This window comes from Zalophus californianus, chromosome 2 (genome assembly GCF_009762305.2).
Source record: "Zalophus californianus isolate mZalCal1 chromosome 2, mZalCal1.pri.v2, whole genome shotgun sequence".
NCBI lineage: Eukaryota > Metazoa > Chordata > Mammalia > Carnivora > Otariidae > Zalophus > Zalophus californianus.
The window spans coordinates 2,842,296-2,848,476 of NC_045596.1; the positions used below are offsets into that span (position 1 = coordinate 2,842,296).

The 6,181-nt window shown below is 54.9% G+C and overlaps 1 pseudogene; it reads right to left on the reverse strand.

Annotated features, from left to right (window-relative positions):
- Positions 1-1,065: 1,065 nt before the first annotated feature.
- Positions 1,066-1,159, reverse strand: LOC113926091 (annotated as a pseudogene).
- Between the last annotated feature and the right edge of the window lie 5,022 nt (positions 1,160-6,181).

Genomic DNA, 6,181 nt, shown 5'->3' on the forward strand with positions numbered 1-6,181 from the left:
TTCTATGCTTTGGAAACATGAGATTGCCCTCGAGCTCTCTGCTGGGCGCTGTTGGTGGGGGGGACCCCGCCTTGTTGCCGTGCATGGCGCAGTTTTCTTGTGCTCACTGCCATTCGTGTTCCGTCGGGCATGTAAACCATACTTGGGCTCTTGCACACCTACCTAGGCCAGGCTTGATGCCCACCCTCCTGGCCTGCCCCCTCCCTCTGCTGACTCACGGGTGGGCTCCCAAGGGGAGGCTGTGGGCGGCCAACACCCCCCACCCTGGTTTCCCTGGGACTGCTCACGTTTTAGCCGCAGAAGTCCTGCATCCTGGTAAACCCCTCAGTCCCAAGCAAACCTGGATGGCAGCCCCTCTAGAACAATGGACATTGTCTCCCTAGCTGCTAAAGTGGGCAGTCGGAGTGGGAGCAACACGGGAGGGAGGACATGGAGGGGAGGGCTGCCTGTTGGGGAAGATGCGGTCCAGGGTGGGATTCCTGCATGGACGCATGGTCCTTCCAGCCCCCAGGCACAGGTCTGCTATCCCTGCAGAACCTGGCTGCTCACCCACGGTGGGTGCCCTGCCCTGCCCCGCACATGTGATGAGAGCAGGCCCCTGACCCCCCAGGTGCCCCAGGCTTGGCTGAACCCCCTCAGCTGGGCTTGCAGTTGGCACTCGCCTGGGGGCCTGGCCTCAGCGCCCATTTATTTGGGTCAGGGGCCAGTGAGCTATAGCTCACGGGCCAAATCCAACCCGCTGTCTATTCTTGCACCCCTGGCCACTTGAGAATGGTTTTCCTGTTTTCAAAGGTTGAAAAAAAAAAAAAAGCAAAAAGAAGAATGTTTGGGGGCTTGAAAATTTTAGATGAAATTTTGTTTTCTGTGTCTACGAATAAAGTTTTATTGGAACACACATGCTCCCACTCACTCAGGCATTGTCTCTGGCGGCTTCCCTGACACAAGGGTGGAGGGAGGCTGTGCAGCCCAAGATTGGAGAATGCCAGCTCTCGGGCCCTTTGCCCACGGTTTGCCTACTCCGGTTTGGTGTGTCATGGAAACAGTTTTGCTAACTACAGCTTTTAAAAAAAAATGGAATGCTTCACAGATTTGCGTGCACAGGGGCCGTGCTAATCTTTTCTGTATGGTTCCAATTTTAGTATGTGTGCTGCCAAAGTAGGTGCTAGAGCTTCTTTTTTTTAAACCTATAAAATTGGGCAACTGTAAAACCCTGTTTTGTGTGTTTTTAAAAATTGCGATAAGATACATTTAACACAATCTTTATTGTTGAGTCATCTGTGTGGGTATCATTCAGTGGCATTAGATACATTCCTGGTGTGCGCCCATCACTGCTGTTTTTAGCCAAAACTTTCTCACTAGCCCTGTGATGGTGAATTTTATGTGTCAACATGACTGGGCCGGGGCTGCCCAGATATTTGACCTAACATGATTCTGGGAGCTTCCTGGGGGGGGGGATCATTTTTGGATGAGTCAACATTTGAGTTAGTAGACTGAGTAAAACAGATTTCTCTCTCCACGTGGGCGGGCCTCATCTCATCAGTTGAAGACCCGAATACAACAAAAGACTAACCCTTCCCCAAGGGGAGGGAATTATCCTGCCTGATGGCCTTTAAACTGGGACATTGGGTCTGTCTGGTTCTACCATGCTCCTGGCCTTCAGGTTCCTACTGGGACATCAGTTCTGTGACTGCATTTGCCAGCTTCCATAATCATGTTAGCAATTTCTTATAATAAATATCTATATCTACATCTCTCCATAGCTTATATATCTATCTTTATTCTCGATATCTCCTTTTGGTTCTGTTTCCCTGGAGAACCCTGCCTAACCCAGTCCTCCATATAAACTCTGCCCCACTGACCATACCTCCCCCAGCTCCCCGGTGAGCTCCATTCTTTGGCTGATTTTCTCTTGGCTCGTTCAGGGAAAGAAACAATCTGACAGTCATTTGGATGATTCCTGAAGCCCTAGCTTTTAACTCCAAAGGATGCAGTTTTATAAGTTGTGTTCATTTCAAACCTTATGTGCATGTTCTTGGGAGCCACAGGGTGTGTGAGGTCTGCAGGGCCCGGCTCCAGAGAATGAGTTTCAAGTTGGCGCTGACCTTGTCTGGACTCATGCATTGTGGCTTCCCGGGAGCAACGGCTTAGCTGTGCGGTGGAGAGGGACTCGCGGGTCCTCTTGTCCCAGAGTGGGCAGGATCCAGGATTTGGGACTGAGGGGTTTGCCAAGATGCAGGACTTTCAAAGCTAAAACATGGGCAGTCCCAGAGAAACCCAGGGTGGCGTGGTGTTGGCTGCCCTACACGCCACCCACAGGTTCCCCCCGTGCACCCTGACTGATGCAGACAGCAGAGGGAGGGGTGGGCCCGAAGGGCAGGCATCAAGCCTGGCACAGCTAGGTACCCAAGCCTGTCTCATGCTCCAGGGCATGGCACACAGGGACCCAAGACCGCCCTGGCTTGTGGCCCAGCATCTTACCACTATATGCCTCCCCCCAAATTCCAAACATTGCCCCTGCTCACACCCTGGCTGTACCTTACTGCAGGGGAGGTTGGATGGCAAGTAGTCTCTGCCCAGCACCGAGGGCGTGTCTGGGCCGTGGGGCCTGTCAGGGGGTCTTGGTGGAAGGAGATGGGGCTGGGGTGGGGGGAATCTGCAAACCAGGGTTTAGCTCTGAGGCCGAGCTGGCTGGGGGCCTGTGGCACTCCCACATACCCCACCCACCCACTTCGGACCACGCATGGCACACTGCTGGGGCTCCTGGTTCTGTCCTTTGTGGGACTGTGAGCCACTCGAGGGCATGCCAGGGCTAGTCCCCAAGGTGTCCTGGGTCCCACACAGGGGGTGCGCATGGGTGGGGGAAGGCATAAGGAAACCGGAGCAGAGATCAGTACTCCAGGAACCCAAGAGAACAAAGTCCACGAACAGAACAGGGGCCCATTGTGGGGCTTGGCCTGCCTGTGGCAAGAATACCTCCAGTTATTCTAAGAAACCAGGAAGGCTTCCTGGAGGAAGTGGGAGCAGGGTAGGGGACTGTTCTCCACGGGGAAGTGCCCCAGCTCCCATGACTCTATCCATCGGTGTATCTGTTGGGAGGCCCTGCCTGGGGGAAACTCTGCAGGCCTAGGGGCTGGGGTCTGATCCGGTCAGGAGAGCTGGACCTCCTGCCAGCCGCCGGAGGAACTTGGTGGAGACATGGCTGCTTCACCGACTTGGGGAAGGCAAGAAGGTATGAGCAGGTGGCCAAGAATGTGCCTCCCTGCTCCAAACACCATCCTGTGGGTTTATGGCTGGGGCTGTTGGCCCAAACCAGCTGAGGAGGGAAGCCTAATGCGTTCGCAAAGCTGCTGTTGGCCCAGCCCTGGGGGACGACTAAGGGGGGTTTTGGGGGAAGTTCCTGCAGGAAGATCTCAGGGTCTTGGCCAGCCCGGGTCTGTCTGCTGGGACCCCCCCTGACAGGCGGCAGGCACTCTCATGTACATCACACGTATGTGCAGATTCAGCTGCTGCTACGTGGCCCATTTCATGATTTCTGTTCTACAGGCAAGGAAACTGAGGCCGAAAGAAGCGAGGTGTTTAAGCCTACGTAGGGCATGGTGGGCTGGGTCTGGGGCTGGGTGCTCTGCGTCTACAACCGTGCGCCCGACCCTGGCTTCCTCGATGGCATTTGGAGCGTCAGCTTGGAACGTCACCCCTCTGCAAGCACGAGATGTCATTTCGTTGTCATCTATTTGAACGTCCCTCGTTGTTGACGTGGATCATTTTTCTGTAGGCTTATGGGCCATTCCTTTTTGCCCCTCTTGTGAAACACCTGTTTGTATCTTTTACCTATGTTTTTTCTTATTGATTTATAGGGACTCTTTATATATTTGCTGCACAAATTTGTCATCCATCATGAGTGCTGCAAATACTTTCTCCCAGATTGTGGATTGACATTCCGTGTTCCTTATGCTGTCTTTGATGATGGCTTATTTTTTTACAAACTCCTCTGGCTGCTCTTTGGAGGTGCCCCCAGGGTTGGCCAGAGACTCTGTCTTTCTCCTTCCATGTCCTAGTTTTGGACAATCTCAGGGAGTCCCTGGCTTCAGTTACTGTTGTGGATGGAATTGTGTCCCTCAAAGAGACGTATTCACATTCCAGCGCTGGTACCTGTGGTTGGGGCCTAATATGGAAATAGGGTTTTGCAGATGTCACTGAGTGTTAGTGTAGATGAGGTCCCACACTGGAGGACGTGAGTCTTAAATCTGGTGTCTGGTGTCCTTGCAAGAGGACGAGAGACAGACAGGCACACACCAGAAGAACACTGTGTGAGGACTCGGGGAGAGCGCCCTGTACTGACGCAGGCGGAGACGAGGTGATGTGTCTACAAGCCGGGGATTGACAAGGGTGCCAAGAGCCACCCCTGAGGGTGCAAACCGCCCCAGCCTCCCCTCGGGACCTCGAGGGCTCCTTAGACGCGCACGCAAGGCCCTCCTGGACCTTTCCTGGAGCACGGGATCCTTCATGCAAGACACGCGGCCCTGCACATCTTGAGAAACGAGGCCACCAGGGACGGTGGCTCTGCTGGGGCTGAACGGCATCCCTTGTGGAAGAGACGAGGCTGGCCACCTTCTGCTCCTCGGGGGAGCCGGGGCCTAGGCTGGAGGGAGACGCCAGCGCTGGTGCCGGCCTGGCAGGAGGTGCTGATCCCACGTGAGTCTCTTCACGGGGAGCCTCCCCATCCTCAGGCCCTGCCCCAGGGGTGGGAAGGGAGGTCTGTGCGCCTTCCTCAGGGGGTTTTCCCAGACACCCGAGACTGTCAGACCTGAAGCTGGCCCAGACCCACTGGGGCGCAACCTCCTGGGCCCACCCCCAGGTCAGCAAAAGTATATGACTCCAGCGAAGCCAGCGGAGGGGGTGAGGGTCAAAGTCTTTGGGTTAGATATTCTATTATTGACAGGAAGTGGAGACAGTCACACATTCTGTTAGTGTTTACTGAGCACCTACTATGCACCAGGCTCCAGGACGCACAAGAGACTAAGACGTGGCCCCAGCTCTAAAGCAGTCACAGTTTCGTGGTGGAGGCAGGTGGGTGGACCCCACCGTGGGTGGCACATGCAGGGACAAAGGGATGCACAGGGGGTGGGAGCCCAGAGGAGGCCTCCTGCCCAGCTGGGTGAGGTGACTGTTGGGCTGGGTTTTGTAAAAGGCACAGGGATTGACTGAGCAAAGGAAGGGAGCAGACAGGGCACCAAAGGCAAAGTCTGGGCAGTGAGTGACAGCAGGAGCCTTGAACCGAAGTGGGAAACTCAGTTGTTAGAATGAGGGGTGCGCGTGCATGCACACATGTCCACACGTATGTACGTGCATGAGTGAGAGTGCGTGTGCACATGTGTGAGAGCATGTGCGTGTACACACATATGCATGTGTGTGTGTGTGTGTGTGCATGTAGTCAGTGACTCGGGATGCATTTAGGGAGCAGGGTTCTCTCATGAGGGACCTTATGTCCTAAGCTTAGGAATTTTAAGAATTCTGAAAAAAATTGACAAAATTTTAACGGTTCAGTTACCTGCTATGTGGCTTGGGGGCAAACCTTCGCCCTTGCCCTGGGCCACGGGTTTCCCCTCTGTGCCTGGAACCAAGCCTGGGCCCCTGCAGCTACAAGACCCTGCATTTCCAGACCCCAGCCTTCAGGAGAAGGGAGAGGACCCCGGTGGCAGCTGCTGCCCGGAAGCTTCTGAGGCCCAGCCCCGCGGAGAAGTGGCTGTCTGTCCTCCAGCACGCTGACCGTCAGCTCCGTGTAACCAGAGCCGGGCAACACAGCCTGTTACAACACCAACAACAGCCTCAACTTTTAATTCTGCAACTGGAGAGGGCAGCGGGGACTGGGGCCTCCCCAGGGGCCTCGGGGGACATTGATCCACCGGTGACAAATGTCAGAGATCCAGGGTGAGGGGACTCAGCTGCCAGGCGGTCCGCCGGAAGAAGACCCAATGGCTGCGCTTTGGAAAGGGTGGGAATAACCTGCCCGAGTGTAGAAGCCAGAAATACCAACGCTTTCACATTCCATCCCATCTCTGTTTGCCAGAAGAGTTTGATGTCGAACCATGTGGGTGCAAACAGTAACTGCTGCGAAACCCCATCTCCATGCTTTGCACGGCTCAACTGAGATTACCTGTGCTCCCAGTAAGGAGGCTGCGGC